We start from the raw sequence: 21,683 nt of genomic DNA on the forward strand, positions 1-21,683 counted from the left end.
CACCTTCTTTCACTAGACTTCTGAAATCCTTTCAGGAACCATGAAACTAAAGAAAGTGTGTCAAAAAACTGAGTGTAAGAGATAGTGAGTGGGGGAACTTAAATTGGTGAGTACATGAACTAAATAAAAAATTGCTGAAACCAATTGGTGCACCAAACAAAACGAAAGTGGGACAATCCTGTCCTACAAGCTTACATGTTGCTTCCCTTCTGAGAGAACTTCTATCTTCTGATGACCATAGAATAGTGGCGTCCTTGAAGTTGGACATGCCTGTATTTCATGGCTTGGGTCTGCCACCTCCCTGGTGCAACACTGTTAGTTTCAACTGAGCCTAAAGGATAAACTAAGAATTTCTGTATTTTCCTCACAGGAATGTTGCGAGGTTTAGAGGTAATATCTTTAAAATATCCAGCCAAAGCCTTAGAAACTATGAGTACAAAATCTATGATAGTAATGTATTCTCTCAAAAACAAATAGGGCTTTTATTCAGGAAATTGAAAATAGAATTATCACATGATTTGGCAATCCCACTTCTTGGTATACACCCCAAAGAAATGAAAGCTGAGACTCAAACACATATTTGTACACCAATGTTTATAGCAGCATTATTATTCACTATTCATTGTCATAGTCAAGAGGTGGAAGTCCATCAATGGATGAATGAATAAAAAAAGTGTTAGATACATACAAAGCAATATTTCAGCCATAAAAAGGAATGAAACATAGTTGAACATTGAAGACATCATATTGAGCAAAATAAGCCACAAAAAAAGAAAAGTATGATATTGCTTATGTGAAATACCTAAAAGAACCAAACTTCATAGAGACAGATGGTGGTTTGCAGATTACTAGGGGCAAGGGAGCAGTGCAGAAAGGAGTTAGAGCTTATCTGGTGAATAGATTTTATTTGAGATGATAAAAAAGGAGAGGTACTAGATAGTGATGGTAACCCAATATTGTGAATATAGATAATAATACTGAATTGTATACTTGGAATGGGGTTAAAATGGGAAATTTTGTATCTACTACAATAAAAAGTTTCAAAAAAATAAATATAGAACATATTCTCATCTTCTGTTATACTCGATATATTAATTTTAACCTTTCAAGAATTATCTATATCTGTTTCCCCAAAGGTAGTACAAGGATTCTTATTTCATTCAGTTATACTACAAAGCTGCATATAAACACTATATTCAGGTTTAATAGGGCACAAGAGGAAAGGTATGAATGAGATGTCTTTGTTCAACTATATAAACAGAAAATCTATTCCTAAATGCCAAGAAGAAAAACCTTAGAATGCATTGCTCTTAGAAACAACTTTAGACATTATACTCAGATTTTTATTGAAATATTGGTACTTGTGATGTGATTTTAGAGGTACTCATATAAACAGTAGCTATATCATGGTTTCTAAAGAAAAACAGTTTTCCAACCAACAAGCCTCTACATGAGATTCAATGTAATAGAGTCAATTAAATTAGGAGCCAAAGAGACCTTCATTCAAGTCCAGGTCTACCTCTCACTAGCTGATTGATTCCAAAAGTTTAATCTCTAGTTGCCTTAATTTTCCCACCCACAAAATGGAGATAGCATGAATACCTCCCTCATTCAGTATTGGGAGGAAAACATGAGATAATGAATGTAGAGCACTTAGTAAGCAAATATTAAATATTAAGTATTGTTTGTTTAATATTAGTGTTATGTGTTTGAAAGCTTCTCTTAAAGTTAGGCAATATTTCTATTAATATTCTTGGAAGTGAAAGGACAATTCAGAGAGGTCATTTGAGACACAAATCACAGTGTACTAAATGAATGTTATTTTGTATTTGTACCCAGCTCTTGAGCCCCATATAAGGAAAGTATCTGATGGACTAATATTTATTATTGTTTTCACAACTTTAAGCCTGAATAAGTGCAAAAGTGGAAATTTAGGAAAGAAGTCAGAAATGCAAACCTGATATTGATCTTAGAACAGTGATCATTGTTTTGTTCTGTTTTAGTGTAAATTCATTTTAGAGTCTATTATGTAGTGTAGCCTTTAATACTGTAACCAAAATATAAGAAATATGATGCTTTCTAATATACTATAATTGATTTCTATTTCTTTACATGCACAGACACACTATTCTTTCCTCAGACCTTACATATATATATATTTTTTTAATTAAATGAATTAACATGGATACACTATTAAATAAAGAGCAAGGGTGAAGATAATTCAGCAGTTTGCATGTGGCATTTTCTCTTACTTATCCTGGAAGACACAATAGAATAGGATGGCTTCTGTTGATTCATGTAGGAAATAAAAGTTAAAGAAGTTGATTTTGTGGTCCATTTTTCAGACAAAAATTATGGATCTGTCTCAATGTTTATATATGCTTATTGCAGACTATAGAGGATTATGTCCTAGCACATCATCCAAACTATTTTTAATTGATATTTGGCAAAATCTTAGGCTGATTCTAGAGATTAAAAATAGTTAATACCTAGATAACCAACAAGTGACACACATCCTTTTTATCCTAAGGTTATGGAATAAACTATAATCTATACAGGAAAGATGCACTATAAATCTAGGACATTTTATAATTATCATTAGCTCTGGAGTCAATAGACTGGCAAAAGAAATGAATTTTTCCCTGCTGTGTGATGGTTTGAAGATGTATGTATGGAAAACATGGTCTCAAATTTAATCCATTCCTGTGCTGTTAGCCCATTGTAAGGAGGACATTTTGTTGAGGTTACTTCAGGGAAGGTGCAGCCCACCTCAGTGAGGATGGTTCTTAATCCTATTGAGTCCTTTAAGAGTAGAATGATATTCAGATAAAAGAAAGAAAGCCACAGAAAGTAAGAGGCTGAAATTCAATGGACCTGAGAAGAAAGGGAGAAAACTGGGGACACCACCATACACCTTGCCATGTGAAATCTAAGGACCAAGGATCACCAGCAACCAGCCCCAGAACACAGTCTTTGTAAGAAAGCATCATCTTGATGATGCCTTGATTTGGCCTTTACCTAGCCTCAAACCTTGAGTGAATATATTCCCCTTGTTTAACCTGACCCATTTCATGGAATTTGGTTAGCAGCCTAGGAAACTGAAATACAAGGTGTAGTTGGAAGAGAAAATGATTAAAGAGAGATTCTCTTTTCTGCTTCTTTTCCTCTTTCTTCCCCTTTTTCCATCATTATTCAATATCTTCATTTGTTAGACATGACTTTATCTATAGGGATAAAGATTCATGGGATACACCCTCAAGGGTCCCACTTTAGGAGGGAGAAGAAGCAGAAAAATCAGGGAGTGTAATTAACACAGTGTTCTGAGCACTAGGATGGAGGCACATCAAGTGTGATGAAGAAAAGGAGCAAGGCCATTTAACTCCCAGCATGTGGAGCAGGGGTGAAAATGGTAGAGGCAGGAATTATTTCCAAGTGGAGGGAACGGCTCAAATGATGTTTCTTTCTTTGTATACTTCTTTTTAAAATTAGGTTTATTGCAATAAAATTTACATACAATAAAATTTACCCTTTCCAAGTGTTCAGTTTGATGACTTTTGACAAACCCCTCAGTTGTGTAACCACAATTAATATATAACATTTCCATAACCACAAAACATTTCTCTTTAGCCCCTTTGTGGTCAGTCTGCTAATTTTACCTCCAGTCCCTGACAATCACTGACCCATTTCTGACCTGGTAGTCTTCAGAATGTCAATAAATGAAATCATATACTATGGGCTTTTGGTTTATGGCTTCTTTCACTGAGCAGAATGGTTTTGAGGTCAATCCTTCTTATTGCATATACCAGTCATTCCTTTTTGTTGCTAAATAAAATTCCACTCTACGCCCCTACCACAAATTGTTTATCCTTCACCAGTTAGTGGATATTTGTAGTTATTCCAGTTTATAATTATTATGAAAAATAGCTATAATCATTTGCATATAAGTCTTGTTGCAGTTACATGTTTTTATTTTTCTTGTGTATTTAACTAGAACCGTGATTATACATTCATATCATGGTTAATCTGTCTTCCAAAGTTGCTGAACCCTTATGCATTCCACATCAGCAATGGATGAGAATTCCAGTTATCTGCATCCTTACCTGCAAACTGTATTGTGAGTTTTTCTTTTATTTCTTTCCATTGTTTCAGTTTTTAGGCATTTTAATAGGTGTATAGTGATATTTCACTGTATCTTTAATTTGTATTTCCTTAATGACTAATAAATTGAGCTATTTTTCATCTGTATTTGTTCTTTGGGTAAATGCCTATTCATATCATATGACTGTTTTTAAATTGGGCTGTTTTCTTATTATTAAATTGTGGTAGTTTCTTTTATATTTTGTGTAAGAATATTTTAGAAGACATGTTTTGTAAGTATTTTCCTCTGTGTTCTTGTCTTTCTTTTCACAAAGAATAGATTTTTAATTTTAATAATGTTCAATCTATCAATTTTTAATTTTGTGGTTCTTTTTATATGTCATATTTTAAAAAGTAATTTCCTAACCTACGGTAACTAAAGTTTTTTCTTAAGAGTTCTTTTTCAAATTTTATAGTTTTAACTCTTACATTTACATGTTTAATTTATCCCTTTTAAGTTAATTTTTATAAATAGTGTGATGTAAGAGTGGAGGTATGCGGCTGGGGCGGCTTGCACCCCGACGCTGACGGGGGGGTTTGGAGGGGTCAGCTGGCTGCAAAGTCATCTGAGGCTGCGGCAGACAGCCTCAGAGGGGCTCTCAGGCGTGGAGGACGCGCGGCGAGGGGAGAAAGAATGCCGCGGAGACCAGGTCTGGTACGCAAGTCCGGTTTATTGCGGAAGGGGACATAGCTTTATAGGGTTAGGGACTGCGTGGAGGGATTTGATAGGTGCGGGCGGGTACTGCTTCCTGATAGGTGATTGTAAGTGGTTGCTAGGCAGAGGGCTGGCGGAGAGGTTTGGAATAGGGGAGGGGAAAGGGGGAGTGAGAGCTGGCCGGATGTTGGGCTAGGCGGGAGATAAAAAGGGGGAGGGCAGCACCGGCCAGCCGTTAGCAGCAAAGGCCTAGTCAGGCGTGGTCACCTTATCTAGGCCCAGTGGGCAGAGGCGGTATCACTTCTTGCCGCACCGTTTGCTACTGTGGCAAGCCGGGCGCCCTTCCTCCCACATTTCCCCCTTTGTTTTTATTAAGCTCCTCCGAAAAGCTTGATTTGAGGAGGGAGGGGGACTGTGCCTGTCTTAGGTCAGGATTGCGCCCAGCCGGGCAATGCCCGTGCCACACAGGTGGCCAGTCTTACCCGTCATGGGGAAGCGCGGCAGCAAAAGGCCGTGTCCCTGCCTTAGGTTGACTGGCGGGCCGATCCCGTTGCCCGTCATTGGCTAACCAGTCCAGCGCCTCGATGGAATGTTGGTGGCCTTAGATAAACAGGGCGGGGGAGGGGAAAGGGTAAGGGTAAGGGGTTAGGATGGGCGGTGAGAAGGGGTAGGGGGAGGGGAGCTGGGGCTTGGGTGCGTTGAGAGGCGGCTGGCCATTTGGGGAGGACGGCAATTAATGGAGACTCTTGGTGCGTCTTCGTCGGTGGTGCGGATTCGCTGGTACCGGACCTGGATGGGCTTGTGGCTGGCCTTGTTGATAGGCGAGGCCAATTTCAGGTAGGTATCAGGGCCCGAGAGATTGGCAGTGGAAAGCTAGGGGTTGAAGGGGACCAGTAGATCCCAGTAAGCCTGGAGTTGCCTGCCCGAAACTTTACATTGGTGGCAGGCTAGTAGGCCAGCAAGCGCTCTGACTTGCGGCGCTTGGCGGGAAGATAGACGTCCGCCCATTTTTCTGCCGGGGGCCGATAACGGGGGTCCTTACCTTGAGAGCGTGGCGAAGGGGTGGGAGCGAGGTCCCACGGGGGTGAGGCAGTGGTCACGTCGGACCGGACTTGAACTGCCACCACGTTGGGGCGCCAGTTGCGGCTGGGGCGGCTTGCACCCCGACGCTGACGGGGGGGTTTGGAGGGGTCAGCTGGCTGCAAAGGCATCTGAGGCTGCGGCAGACAGCCTCAGAGGGGCTCTCAGGCGTGGAGGACGCGCGGCGAGGGGAGAAAGAATGCCGCGGAGACCAGGTCTGGTACGCAAGTCCGGTTTATTGCGGAAGGGGACATAGCTTTATAGGGTTAGGGACTGCGTGGAGGGATTTGATAGGTGCGGGCGGGTACTGCTTCCTGATAGGTGATTGTAAGTGGTTGCTAGGCAGAGGGCTGGCGGAGAGGTTTGGAATAGGGGAGGGGAAAGGGGGAGTGAGAGCTGGCCGGATGTTGGGCTAGGCGGGAGATAAAAAGGGGGAGGGCAGCACCGGCCAGCCGTTAGCAGCAAAGGCCTAGTCAGGCGTGGTCACCTTATCTAGGCCCAGTGGGCAGAGGCGGTATCACTTCTTGCCGCACCGTTTGCTACTGTGGCAAGCCGGGCGCCCTTCCTCCCACAGAGGTATCTTTGTGCATGTGGCTATCTAATTTTTCCAGAATCATTTGTTAAAGAATATCTTTTTCCTATTGAATTGCCTTGACACTTTTGTTGTAAATGAATTGAAAAAATATATATATACACATTCTATTCTGTTTCTTTGGTTTATATGTCTCTCCTTACATGAGCACCTCACTATCTTGTATATTATTGCTTTCTAGAATGTTTTGAAATCCAGTAGTGTAAGTTTATCTCTATTTTCATGTCCAATCTTCTCTTCCAAAATTGTTGCAGGTCTTCTAGTTCTGTTGCCTTTCCATAGAAATTTTAGAATCAGCTCTTAATATATACAAAATGTCATCTGAGCTTTAATTGAGATTGCTGTGAATCAAAAAATCAACTTTGGACAAGTAATATCTTACTAGAAATAATTTTCTAATCCACTAACATAAATTTTAGGTCTTTAATTTTTCTCAACAATATTTCCTATATTTCAGTGTACAAGTCTTGTCTGTATCTGTTTAATTTCTCTTAAGTACTTTGTTTTGATACTAGCATAAACAGTATTATTTATTTAATTCCAATTTCCAGTTATTTGATGGAAAATGTGCCTCTTAATGTTTCAATAGCCCTCCAGATTCTTCAGATTTTGCTGTGTAGAACTATTGGAGGATTTACTTTGCCATATGATTAAATCCAGGAAGTAAGGGAAAATAAGGGAAAAGACTGTCATGATCTTCTTGTAGTTTTTTTATCCTTTTCCTTTACAAGCTAACTAATACCTCCCTAGAACATCCAGGACAGTCAATTCATTTCTTGGTTTGTGAAAGAAGTGTTCATTGTTCCCTCAAAGATTGTGCTGTAACTGGTTTGTAACCTGTAAGAGGCATGCAGTTGCAAACTGCTAGCTGGATGGCTCAGGGTAATATGGACAACTATTGGTTAGTTGCATGAAAAATGTGTACAGGAAATAGAGGTTGAGGATACTAAGAGTGTTTTGCAAGTATTGCTAAAAAGGTATTGAAATTTACTATACTGATGAATATGCAAATACTTATTTTACTGTTTGATGACACAGTTCATGCTGGAATAAATCCATTTGGGTGTGATGAATTCAAACCTGAAAATGCATGTTTATATAAATTAAGCATTGAATTTCTGATTTTCAAAAAATTGATGAAGAACATGTAACTTTGATAAAATATTTGTTGATATATATATATATAACCTGCCATAGAAACCATAGTCATATCAAGGAACTACACACATGGTGTGTTTACATATTACTCTGAAATATCATTTCTCATTTAGGTAAGATGACTGTTTAAATGAATTTTATATATCTTTTATCCCAAATTTTCATTTGTATGTATGAAAACTGAAGCAGCACTTGTGAATGTGTTGGCTGCATTGACAGAACATTTTCAATGTTTAAGTGATGGCAGGTTTATGTCTGTGTGTTCAGATACTTCCAATGGAGAATCAGTTAAGGTAATTCCAATGATGGGTCCATTTTTTTTCCATCCAATTTATGGAATCAAAGTAAAGGCTTTGTACATTCTTTCTGTCGAATGTGAAATACCTACTATTGATGGGGGGTGATTTTGTAGAATTCAGCTTAAATGTTCAACAGTCAAAATAAAATTATTTGGTTTTGCTTGCTAATATTGTGGAGCACAACTTCACAGGAAAAACAATATTCTTCCTAAATTGAGTAAACTTTGAGTAGTATGCTTTGTATTCATCATGAAAAGCAAATAATTTATCATTGTTCATATTCTATCAATGGTAATGGAAGTAGTTTTCAAAATATATCCACAATTTACAGTAATTAAACTACAAAAATTTTATGTGGGATCCTCCTCTGAATAAGAACACCAAGAAAAACTGCAAGAGTGTTTCTTCTTTGCTGGCCACCATCAATCGGGTGTTAGACATTTTTTAGGCACTTAAGACTTTGGAAATAAACCTAAATGTCCTGTCATGATACTGAACTATGTCTGAAAACAAATCATTTAAAAATTTGTAACATTTATTCAAAATAAGTTGCAAAACTTTAATCAAAATATTCAATGAATGGAACAAAAAAACCCAGCTCATCATGCTTTTTTAGCAAACTGCATTGTTGAAAACAAAGCTGATGAACATGAAATTATTGCAGTACATTCTTATAAAAGTAAAAGAAATTCAGAACAATTTAAATATGGTTCCTCAAATGTGATGCAGGATTTATATATGAAATTCTATAATTGCTATTTTGATTATCTTAACTTGTGGGAAATTTTTTCAGTGGGAGTTTCCAGTTTTACCTTTATAAATTTATATTCTGTACTGGAAAGGGACAAGTTTGAGGTGTTCTATGGGTTTTCAGTATTTATATTTAGTAAAAGATTTAAAATGAAATATTAAAAAAGGCATTTATACTGTAGAAATGGTTATAAAAAAGGTACTCAGAAGGCAAAAAGGCAGTAGTATAATAAACATATTAGGCTGAAAGATTTACAAAGTTCAAAATGGAAACCTTAAATTTGAGAGTACTTTACATTTATCAGTATTTGCTCTGTTCACCATCAAACTTATATAGAGAACAATTATTAATTAAGGCAGTAAGAACCTACAATGGGAAGATCAGACCTGGAAAAGGAAATTTGTAGAAAAGAAATTTGGGCTGATATTTGAAGGACAAACAAGTATTACTTGGGAAGGACCAGAGGGATAATCTTGCAGACTGGGCAGGGCTAGCGGGTTTGCTCTCTCAACATAGTTGCTGCCTACTTCCTGCTCAGCCACTTATGCCGCCTGCTTGACCCCGCTGGAGCGGGGGAGATGGAGGGCGCGTGGAGAGTGTGGGTAGGAGCCGGACTGGAGACGGCGCACCACTGTGGCGAGGTTACCTACCGCGGCCCAGGAGGGCCCAGAAGAGGAGCCGAGCGGGAAGGTGCTGCTGCGCAGCCATGGAGAAGGTGAAAGGTGGGATGAGAAGAGAGCATGGGGGTTTCCAGATGGCTGCATTTCTCATCTGTGCTCCTCTCCACCAACTTCCTGAGCCGTTAAGAATCCTCCAACGGCGAGTTTGCCTATTGCTTCCAGCCTCCTCCTTCAACTCACATAGGTTTCTTCCTTTGGAGCTATTAGGCCTCCATTCAATCCATCTGTTTCCCATCTACTGGTCTTCTCTATCCTTGGACACCTCACTGCAACTATGGAATTTATTTATGGAAAAAGGCCACACAATTAAAACATTCCATGTTCTATTATAAGCACACGGCATGTGATAAAGTATCACATGAAAAGGCTTCCTAATGCTGATGAACAACACTTACTACCACTTATTGATCATGTGCTATGTGCCAAACCTTATTTCAAGTTACCCTGCCACTGAGTAACTCAGTTTCCTCTCCAGTTAAAAGTACGGTGGAAACTGAATGAACTTTGGCCTTCTCTGACTTTGAAGGCATACATTGCTGCTCTCCTATGCCTGGGGGCACTCTGAGGAGCTCAGGGCCCAACTTCCTTATACCTTGGAATGGAGGGCTCTCATTCTTTTCTGCCCAGCATCCATGCCCCCATTCCTTTAGAAAACACCCCAGTTTTCTTTTGGAAACCACTTCTCCCCCATGTGCACAGATGGGGACTGACCCCACTGTGGTTTCAGAGATTGGCATGGGGTCTAGTCTGGCCCACTGGAATGGTACCGCATCTCCCTTGCCCCTGTGATTGACCAAGGGTGGGCACTCTGTTGAACCAGCAGGTGGAAATGCCATCCCATGCCACCAGCTAGAATTATTAGAGAATACATTTCTAAGTGGAATGGGTGGAAGCTGGGAGCCGCTGACGGCCCACTGTGCCAACGTGCAAGAACCTGCCAGTGGAACGTAGACCTGGAACTGGGGGAGAAGGTCCCTCAGCACACTGTGTGCCTTTCTGGGGCCATCCATGCCAGAAGTTAGACATTATTGTTGTAGGAACCTTTTTTTAAAATGTAAACCAATGTATAATATATGATGCACATATTCACATTAGTCTAACACACAGATTTAAATTAGTTGGAGGGTAACAACTTCCTTCCACCCAACAACTTGTCTTTACAATCAACTCTATTAGGCATGCACCCAAGGGATAAATCCAACTTGGACCCCCCAACAGGCTACTGCCTATTTCCTCATGCATTATCCCCAAGGACACGGGGGTGGGCCAGGGCAGGTCCCATCCCCTTTCACAGAAAGCAACTTCAGGATGGAGAACAGTGGAGTTTGGATGCTTCCCTCCTGATGGGAGTGAGCTGCAAAGAGAAACCAAGTTTTTCAGCCTCCAGTTAAATACATGAGTGGCAAGGCCAGGGGCCTGAATACAGGGGTGTTTTATTTTGCACTCCAGAATGGTTGAGATTAGGTGAACTGCACCTTCACACCCAGGAGATGCAGAGGCTAATGAAAGCTGAAATGAGCCAGGAGCTGGCGTACTGGGCAAGAGGAAACAGATGGACTTCAGAGTGCAGCTGCTGCAGGGATCCTCTCACAGGCAGCCATCTCTAATTGTGTCAGCAATAATGCTGGCACCGTGGGGGGTGGGGGGTGGGGGCTGGAGGCTTGGCAGCCTAAATAAGACCATCCCGAGTTTTAAACTTCTTCCTTGGTCAATAAGACCTGACTGGTCCAAGGTAAATGCTAAAACGGCATTTACGTAAATCCTCAGAACAGATTCCATTAAAAAGTTCCAGATGCGTCATGATAGCTCAGGGCACGGTGGCAACTCTAAAGGACCTGCAGGCAGAGCACAACCTTCTATGATGCAGATACCATATTTTTGCTGCTATTTAAGTCTTCGTCTAAATGTATGTCTTTTCTTTCTCTTTGCATCTTCGAACTGAGGCATCTTCTGCTGAACAGCATTAGTGAAAGGCAATGCTGGATGGAGTAACACATTTTTAATGATGTGAAACAAAGCTTTAATCGCTAGAGTTATTTACAAAATAATGTGTCCCTTGCATTTGGTTTAATAGCACTTTATCCACAGTTTTCATCAAAACAACCACCCATCTGACTTATTGGAAGATTATATTAAATGTCAGGAAGCCTCACCAGACTCATAAAGTACTTCCCTGCCAATTAGGATTTTAAATTTGGATGGGGAAATAATAAATACAATAATTATTGAACCCTGTGACATTAACTGATGATACCTGCTTTCCTTGAATTATCAATTTCATATCGTCATAAAAAATAGATTAGTTACAATTTAGTCCTACATCTGGTAACCTTTAAGTAACATCATAACACTTCACAGCTTTGTCATTAGAGTGTCATGAGCCTTCTTTCTAAAAGAATTGATACCTAACTACTTCAATTTGGAATAGTATCTGGTAACAAATCTAGAGGAGTGTAAAAGAGCCAGATGTGCTGGGCAATTTTGCCAGCAGCAGTTTTAAAAATAATCGTATTACAATTTACCATGTAGAAGCAGATTAAGTCGAGTCCAAATCATAGAACTATAACGTACTTTCTGTCCATGGGGGGAACTGTTCTCTACCAAACCCTCTTGGTGGGCAGGTATATTGCTCCCAGCATTAGGGGGGCCAATTGTCACCTATCCTACAGAAATATTATACACAGCCACAAAAGACAGTTCATTAGAGCATTGTTTGCAATATTAAACATATCAAAAATTGTAAACAAACTAAATCTCTATTAAAAGAGGAATGCTTAAATAAATTGATACATCTGCATAATGGTGTATTATGCAGCCATTAAAATAGAATGAGCTGCCAAATGTTCTGACATGGTAAGCTCTTCATACTATACAGTTAAGTGAAGAAAGCAGGTTGCAAAACAGCATTTAGATTGTGATTCCATTTGGGGAGAAAATTATGGCATTGTTTATAGATATGCACACTATATGTAGAAAAATTGTTCATAGTCATCTTTACAAAGCAAATTGGGGTAGGGCTGTAGGGAGTGGAGAAGAGAGACTTGCCTTCAGTTTTTATTTTAAATATTTCTGTATTTTTTCTAAGAACACATTAGCTTAGTGATTTTTAAATTTAGTAAATATTTTAAAGAGTGATAAACCCAGAATCAGAAAAGCTGAGGAGACTTCCATAGTCAATCAATTCATCCCCCTGCTTTCAAAAAAACCTTGAGCCAGAATTTGTTCTGCACCTTGTGGGGAACCATCATCCTGAAAATTCCCTAAGGAAGACAATGTTACAGTTTTCCTCCCTACTTTTATTTCAAGACCTTATAGTCAGGAAATGTCTTACACGCACTGAGTCTGGGCATCCCAGTGCTACCCTCTGGAAGAGGAAAACCATTATTTTGAGTCTTCTATTCTCTAGCATCAATTATGCCATTTGATTTGGTCTTATCTCATTAAAAAATCCCAGAAATGTTAAAAAAAATTATTAATTAAAACATTATGGTCTACAGAGAAGAATCAATGGCAAGTCAAGAATTTGCAAAAATGCAAATTTGAAGATTTCAGGCAACTTTGTTTAGAAGTAAAAATAATAAGACTCTATTAAATAAACACATACTTCAGAGCAACAACTCAGCATATGAAAGACATTTACAGTCAGAAATTGATTAAAGGATATTAATACATACCAAGAAATATTCTTCTTCTTCTGGTATTTCTATAAGTTAATTAATAGAAAAAATTCTGAAAGGAACATGGGTTCATATTTTTATTTTTAGAAAGAATTGTATTCATTTTTAAAAAATAGTTTTTTAATAGAACTGTTATAGAGTTGGTATGTCTTTCCAAACATATCTATCTACCTGTTAAAAAAAGTTACTTCAAATATAAATCTTCCTCTCATACAAGATTCTTCTGAAACTTAAATATTTTAAAACTATTTGCTAATGGCTGTGTATTGATAAAATAAAAACACTTCAAGCATTCTTAGCATTTTGATGTTATTTCACATTTATAAAATGCAGACTCAATATATAGACTCTATTTTATTATTCCATGTCTCCTTTTACGTATGCTTTCTATCCTATTCATTCTTGATTTTCACTACTTTTTTTTTAATCAGTGTTAAAATTATTTATATTGCATAGGGCAATAGTCAGGAAACCATGACTGGCATGCCAAACCCAGTCCACTGCCTGTTTCACTGGAACACAGCCACACAATTCATTTACATTTTGTCTGTGGCTGCTCTCACAGTACAACAACAAATTTTGTAGTTGTGATACAGACTGATGCCCCACAAAGCCAAAGGTATTTATTATCTGGACTTTAGAACATTTTTCCTGACCTAGATATAGGGAGAAAGTGATTTTAAAAGTATTCTAAGGAGAGTACAGTTTGGAAATAATACCTCCTAACTGCTGGAAATAGGAGGGGCTGGGGCATAGTATGGTATAGGTACCATTTCACTACATAGTATCAAAAACTAATTTAGAAATCCACAGCTTTCTCCACTTTTTGCGTTTTCTCAACAGATATATGGGCTGGGTTCACATCAGACTTGGCAGAAATGATAGTTGTGCACTGCTTTTAAAACATCTAATGAAAATAGGTGATTCATTTGGTAAATAGGTTAATATAAAATACATATAGTTAAATATTTTATTATTTGATTTGAAAACTGAAATTTTATTGATTTTTGGTTTGCTTTTTACTACATTGGCAATTAACATCTGTTAAAACCAAAATGAGGTTCAGCAATGTCATTGTAAAATTAAACCCTAGAACTTTATTTCCTTTCCCCAGCACTCATCCTCCACAAGTTCACACACACTGTGCACATGCTTGGAACTGACACACTCATCAAACACAAGTGTACTCATATATACACATACTCAAATATTATTGTAAGTTCAAGAGTATATTTGTATGTGCCCATTATCTATAACTTGTATATCTATCTATCTATATATATATTAAATTTTCAGGTAGTTTGTTCAATTACTCTATTGCAACTAGTTTTCCGTCAAAATAAATTCTACAGTTCAATTTTAATTTATATTATTCTGTTGTTAACTTAACCAGTTTCCTGATTTGAAGCACCTCAATTGTTTCAATTATTTATTATTATGCACATGCTCCAGGAAATATCTCGTAATTAATTAAACTTTGCACATCTTAAGAATTTACTTCCTCTGGAATTTCTAGAAGTAGACTTTACAGAACAAAGGGTATCCATACATCAATACTCAAATATTTTTGCTGAGTACTATTCCATTTTCTGGGTGAAACACAATCTACTTATCCTTTGTTTTGTTCCTGGACATTTGGGTTATTTCTAGTATTTGGCTATTGTAAATAATACTGTTGTAAACAGTCTTCCAAAAGTCTTTGAACATGTATTTTCATTTCTTTTGAGAAAAGACCTACAACTGGAAGTTCAGGGTCATAAGGTAGAAGTATGTTTAATTTATCAAAACCAGATGAACAATCCTCCAAAACGGTTATATCACTTATGCCCCCACAAGGAAAGAAGGAGAGTTTCAATTGGTTCACACCTAAACTACATTCCATTTTTTAGCTATTCTATCATGTTTGAAATAATATCTCATCATGGATTTAATTTACTTTTCCTTGGTGACAAGCAATTTTGAACATCTTTTTGTGTTTATTTTTCTTTCTGGCTATTTAAATTATTTTTTTTCTTATTCAGTGTCTCTTTAATTCTTTTGCTCATTTTTTTCAATTGGGCAAGTCTGTGCCTTCTTTATTCATTTTCATAGTTGGTGTCTTTTGATAAGCAGATATTTCTAATTTTGTTGAAGTCTAGTCATTTTCTTTTGATATCATTTGTGGTTTTGTGTCCTGTCTATGCCTAGCCCAGGGTCACAGAAATATTACCTTTTATTTTTTCTGGAAGATTTAAGTTTCTAGTTTTTTATTTTGGGTTTATGAGCCATCTAAATTTTTGCATATGGAGGGATATATGGGTTGACTATAAGAGTTTTACTAAGTTCTATAAGAGTTCTATTAAGCTGTTCAGGTTTTTAGGCTCTTGGTCACTGTGTAGGCATCAGCAAACATTGCAGGGATAAGTGACACTGAATGTTGGGCTAATCGTTCCTAATCGTCCTTCTTTCTGGGGTATTGACTCCTCAAGAACTTGATGCATTTTCAGCTGGCTCATGTCTTCAAAGAGATTTTTATTTTTTTTTAAATCAAGGTTTCTAGTTGTTCTTTGGAGGAGAGTTTTTTCAATGCAAGCTCATCAAGTATGACTAGCGAAGTATTTTCCCTCATTTTAAATGTATTAGCTCCATGAATTTGCTCATTATAATTAATTCATATTAGTGAGGTCATTTAATATCTGTCCTTCTGTGTTGTAACTTATTTCACTCAGCTAATGTCCTCAAGGTTCATTCATACAGTCACATATATCAGGACTTCATTTCTCCTTACTGCTGAATAATATTCCTTTGTATGGATATACCATGTTCTGTTTATCAATTCACTAGGAGAGCCAGGCTGTCTTCCACAATGGTTGTACCATTCTACATTCCCACATTCCCATCAACAGTGAATAAGTGTTCTTATTTGTACACATCCTTTTCCAACCCTTGTAGCTGTGTTTTGTTTTTTATTTTTCTTGTAATGGCCATCTAATAGGTGTGAAGTGATATCTCCTTGTGTTTTTGATTATCATTTCCCTAAGAGCTATGGATGATGAGCATCTTTTTTTTGTTCTTTTTAGACATTTGTATTTCCTCTTTGGAATACTGTCTATTCAAGCCTTTTGTCCATTTTTTAAAAATTGGGTTTCTTTATATTATGGAGTAGTAAGGCGTTTTTATATATCCTTGATTTTTAATTCTTTTCAGACATGTGTCTTCCAAATATTTTCTTCTGTTTAGTAGATTGCCTTTTCACTTTCTTGGCAATATCCTTTGAATTAAAAAAGTGTCACATTTTGAGGATGTCCCATTTTTCTATTTTTTTCTTTCATTACTCATGCTTTGGGTATAAAGTCTAAGAAACCACTGCCTACTATAAGATCTTGAATATGCTTCCCTACATTTTTTTCTTGGAGTTCTATGGTTCTAGTTTTATATTTAGGTCTTTGATGGATTTTCAGTTTATTTTTGTTTAGTGTGAGATATACAAGTCCTCTACCATTCTTTTGGATATGGATATCTATTTCTACTGCACCACTTATTGAAGAGACCATAATGTCCCAGTTGAGTGCACTTGGAAATGTTGTCAAATACCAATTGACCATAGAAGTTAGAGTCTATTTCTGAGCACTGAATTTGAGTCCCTTGATCAATATGTCAGTATCATGCTATAATATGTGGTTTAAGACAGGAAGTATGAGTTCCCCAATTTCATTCTTCATTTTCAAAATGTTTAGAGTTATTCATGTATTATTAACTTTCCAATATATTTGGTAATTAGATTTTACATTCCTACAATATAAACTGTTGAAATTTTGAATCATAAAGCAAGTTAGGTAGAACTGACATTGGTACACTTCTAAGCTTATTTTGGATCCCAGAAAAGATCGTGTTTTTGTCCCACTCTCCTGGCCAAGGAGGCTACCTGGCCCATGTCTCCAACCTGCCCTACACCCCACATGGCAGAATGCCAGTCAGTACCCCATGCAGTCTTCAGGTTGTGACACTTTGGTTCTGGTGGTGCCTGGGCCTCCAACCTGGTACATTTTGGGAGCACCATATACTGGAGAAGGAGGAGGAAAAAGGCAAGCTGGTGAATCTGTAAATAATCCAACAGACTAGGAAAAGTATGGGAAGGTGCTGTGATGTGTGTGTGCCTGAGAACCGTGCCTGTATTGGAATCCTTTAACCCAGAAATTCTTGAATTGGACAAGAGCCTCCAGATGACCAGGTTCCCTGAGCTAAATGGCATGGACTGCAAAGTGCCATAAAATTTATCACAGAAATTTCTGGATTTATTAAAGAGAACCACATCTAAGGAGTTGAGCAGTTTGGCAACAGTTTTCCAGAGGCTAAACATTGGAATGGACACCTGTGCCATCCTGCTGAGGCATGGTGTTCTCTCCTTGGTGAAGACCGTGGATTATGGACACATGATGGATAGTGTGTGCCAACGTCCTTCAGCAACATCTGTCAATGGGTATCATGAAATGTGACAATATGCTGATGCTTCTTGGAATCAGCAAAAGGTTAACAGGGAAAGGAATAAAGTGATGCCCTTAATTATACAGGGTTTTGAGGATGCAGCAGAGGAAACTGGATCTCAGTAACAGATAAAACAGTATTAAACCCCTCAATTGTTTTAGGATGTATCTCTATGACTGCCTGATCACCCAATGAGTTTATTGAGCTGGGTAACATGAGCCAGATAATGTGGTACCAGCAGACTTGCTTGTACTGACCAAATGGTCATGGTCATGCATCAGTGGCTGGATATTCCTGAAAAGAGGAATAACATCAAACATGTGGTCACCCATGAAGATATAGAATTGGCATAACAAGAAGCAATGATGAACTTGGTGAAGCTCAACAGATCAGCTGCAGGGCTCATGCACACATTCAATATCCACCAATATCATTGGGTTCAGGATCCTGGGCAAGTGAAGAACCTGCCCCAGCAGCAGAAGAGCACAGTGTCTTTCATCATCCACAAATGCCCCATGCCAGCAAGATGGCTGTTGTGAACATATTTAGCCTCATGGATGGGACCTGCCTGGAAACTTCTGGAGTCCTTCTGATCTGTTTACTATGTGAGCAAGCACCTCAATTCTATGCAGAGAAAAAGTCTCCCAAGTATGGGTAAGGCCACCAGGTATGGATTACTGAGATTCTTGAGAAGAGGAAATGCACAGAAAGAATCATAGACAAGCCATGGGTCATTGGAGTGGCCCTCAGAACACAAATGCCATGTCAGGTGCACCTCCTAATCCTGACCAAAAGAGCTTAATGGTTTTGTTTTTAAACAGACATATTCCATTATCACTACTTCAATTAAGGACTGTAAATCACAAAAATTTCATTGTTTCTACAAATATGGTGGCTTTAGGTCAATTTGTGAGTGGATAAAATTAATAAAATAGAACTCATTGCCTTTTTTTTCTGTTACATTAACTGAAGATGGCCCTAATCCCGGGGCAATTTCTGATTTGAAAATTATATTAATTATCCAGGTCTGTTGATTTATTTAAAATCTCTAGACACTTACCTTTTGCCAACAGGTTGTTTTAAATGTCTTTTCACGTAGCACAGACTTTAGAAGAATAGTAGTGTCAAACTATTTATTCTCTTTTCATTGTTTTTTTTTCATTTTGTATCTATCATCGGAAGTCTAATCTGTTTTTCACTGTCTTGAGTGGTATCCTGAAAAGAAAAGACTTGTCAGTGACAGGGATATCCCATTATTATGGGGCAGCAAGCCAAAATCTGGCCCAGTGGCCTGGCCAGCCCCGGCGACAGGTGTGTACAGCCTGTGGCCGTGGTTTAGGGTGGCTGGAACGGGTGATACTGCCCTCAGCCTGGAACAGGCGAAACGCCCTCAGCCTACCCAGGCAAGCAACATCCGGCCTGCCTCCCCGATGTCCCGCCGAATAGTAAGCTGAGCTAACCTCATATTTGCCCCTTTCCCTAGTAACTGCTTACGGCAACCAACCACAAGCCGCCTTTAGCTTAAGCCAATCAGTACCCTACACGCCACCCTAAGCCCTATAAAAGTGTGTGCACTTCCGCAATAAACCAGACTTGTGCCACCAGCCCTGTCTCCGTGGTTCGTGTTCTCCAGCCCGGCCGCGTCGTCCTTACCTCCTGCGACCCCACGAAGCCCCGCAGAGGCTTCACATTATTAGGAGAGCTGAGTGACACCTTGAGTCTTAATTTTTTTTAGTGTCCTTCAGGGACATCTCTCATCCAGGAAAGCACCCACATGCACATTCAGTTAAACAAGGCAAGTGTTGGACTCTTCAAGGAAAGAATTTTATTTCTTCTTTCTTTGGTAGCCTTTCAGATATCTGCAGTAATATCAATAATAGTTTTCCATATTAATAGAAAAATAATATATTTGGAAATTTAGTTAGATATTTTATACTGTAACAAGGAATTGGTCCTCCAGCAATGGGTTTCTGTATAATACCCACTTGCAATTCAATATATAATTAACCATGCAAATTAATTTAAAATTATTTAAATTTAAATATAATATTTATTTATAATTTATTCTATATAATATTTATATTGTATTTATATTATATTACTTAAGTTGAAAATTATAATTATAATTACTACTATCAATAATAAAGACTGGATGGTAGTGTTTAATAAATTTTATATTTTGTATAGTAATTTCAGAATTTTTGTTTTCATAAAATCAATAGCTATTTTGCCAAATTCTAAGCATGATTTTGTCCATTGTGCCAATGCATTTTTGTGCACAATTTTTGTGACATGTTAAAATCTGTCTTACCAAATTTGCAGCTTGAGCTCAATCTTGTTATTCAAATAAACATTTACATTTTTTCTATTTTTAAAACTTAATTTCAACTTCACAAAATAAATTAACAGACACAAGGTAGCTCAACAATTATGGAAGCATTATTTATAAAAATCCTGCCCAGGTACATTTATCTTATTTAATCCTAAAAATGAACTCAATTTTTTCTCCAGCATTAGGTAAGATAAATAAATGAGCACATATTGGTTTAATAACATGAGCAAGGTCTCTTTGTTAATAAAGTAAATGAAAAAAACATGTCCTAAAACCAATATTTTTTTTACCTCTAGCATTGATAAAGTACCTTCTTTGCATGTGCTATAAAAATATTACAATATCATTAACCATATTCCAAAAGTTACATTAGCTGTATTTTTCCCACTTATTGCCACATTCTTAACACCTTGTAGTAGAGGAAGATCCTTGTGTTTGTATTATTAAACACAATCCTCATCTGCAACCCTGCCATGTGCTTGATTGCCCACAGCTGTAACTCTGAGAGAAGGCAGCTTTATATGATACTCTCATTTGCCTTAATTCACACAGCTGCAAAATATTGAGCTAATGTCTCTTCATGATGCTTTGATTTGAATACTTTCATTGCCTCAAAATGAAATCTTTTAACCCAATAAATTCCCAATATAAAAGCCAACCCCTTTCTGTTATGTTGCTCCCAGCAACTTTTAGCAACTAAGACAGAAATTGCTGTCAGTAAAGTGTTCTGCTGCTATGCAAATACCAAAATTGTTACAACAGTTTTATAAAGAAGTAGATTCTGGAATGATTGTGAGGTCAATAGAAAAGACCTAGATTGCTTTGAGGAGACTGCTAGTAACACGTACACTGAAGTTACTCCTGATGAGGACATATACCAGAATGAGGACTCTATCACTGCAACTGGAAAGAGGGCAAACCTTGGGTAAAAGTTGCAGAGAACTTTACAAAATTGACTCCTAATCTTAAATGAAAGGCAGAATTTGAAAGTGTGGAGCTTGTATATTTAGCTGGCAAGATTTCCAAACTAAATGAAGTAAGTTCAGCCTGTTTTTTCCTAGTAGCTTAAGGCAAAATGTGAAAGGAAGGAGATAAACTGAGAACTGAACTCGTATGCACAAAGAAAAACAAAATAATGGTTTTGGAAATCCTGAACTTCTGGAGAACAAGTCCCCAGAGACTTGGGTCCCTTATATAGGCTTAAATGAATATGAAATTAACCATTCATTTCAGTGTAAGTCAGGGTTGGAAATGCAATTATCCAGGAAGGATTTTTGGAAATCTCTATTGTCTGATGATTGGGATCCCTGTAAACTACATGTGAAACCAACAAGCTTTTTGTGAGATCTGTATGAATGAAACCATTTTGAGCCTAGACTAAAAGGAGCAGAAAAGGAGAGACTGAAGGAAAAATATTTTCAAGGCCGAAATCTTAAAGCAGAAGTCTGGACTTAAGACATCTTTGGCCAAGAGAGGATGTATGTGGAATGGGAGTTTAGACCCAGAATTTGAAGAGTATGGGAATTCTGCCCCATTTTTCCTGGGAGAATGCTGCTGTGACAGGCTTTAGAGAGGGTGGAGCATATTCTTGGGGGTTGGGTAGAGTGAAATCACCACCCCACTCTTCTCAGGGAGTTGAGCACATGCTCCAGATATTGGGCAGAGTCTGGCAATCAAACCAATGATTGCCTAAAGCTTGGTCACAACCCATACATGAAGATGGAACCAAGAAGATGGCAACTGGGCAAGCGCTTGGAAGAGGTGGAACTTCTTGAGGCCACTAGGAAAAGAAACCATCATTATATTGATGACTCTCAGACTGTGAAATCTAATGAAATATTTCCTGAAGGCTTGGGGA

General features: G+C 38.0%; 1 pseudogene; it reads left to right on the plus strand.

Moving 5' to 3' along the window:
- Positions 1–17,180: 17,180 nt before the first annotated feature.
- LOC101435875 (selenide, water dikinase 1 pseudogene) lies at positions 17,181–18,295 on the plus strand (annotated as a pseudogene).
- The last annotated feature ends 3,388 nt before the right edge of the window (positions 18,296–21,683 follow it).

Source organism: Dasypus novemcinctus, chromosome 22 (genome assembly GCF_030445035.2).
Source record: "Dasypus novemcinctus isolate mDasNov1 chromosome 22, mDasNov1.1.hap2, whole genome shotgun sequence".
Classification (NCBI taxonomy): Eukaryota; Metazoa; Chordata; class Mammalia; order Cingulata; family Dasypodidae; genus Dasypus; species Dasypus novemcinctus.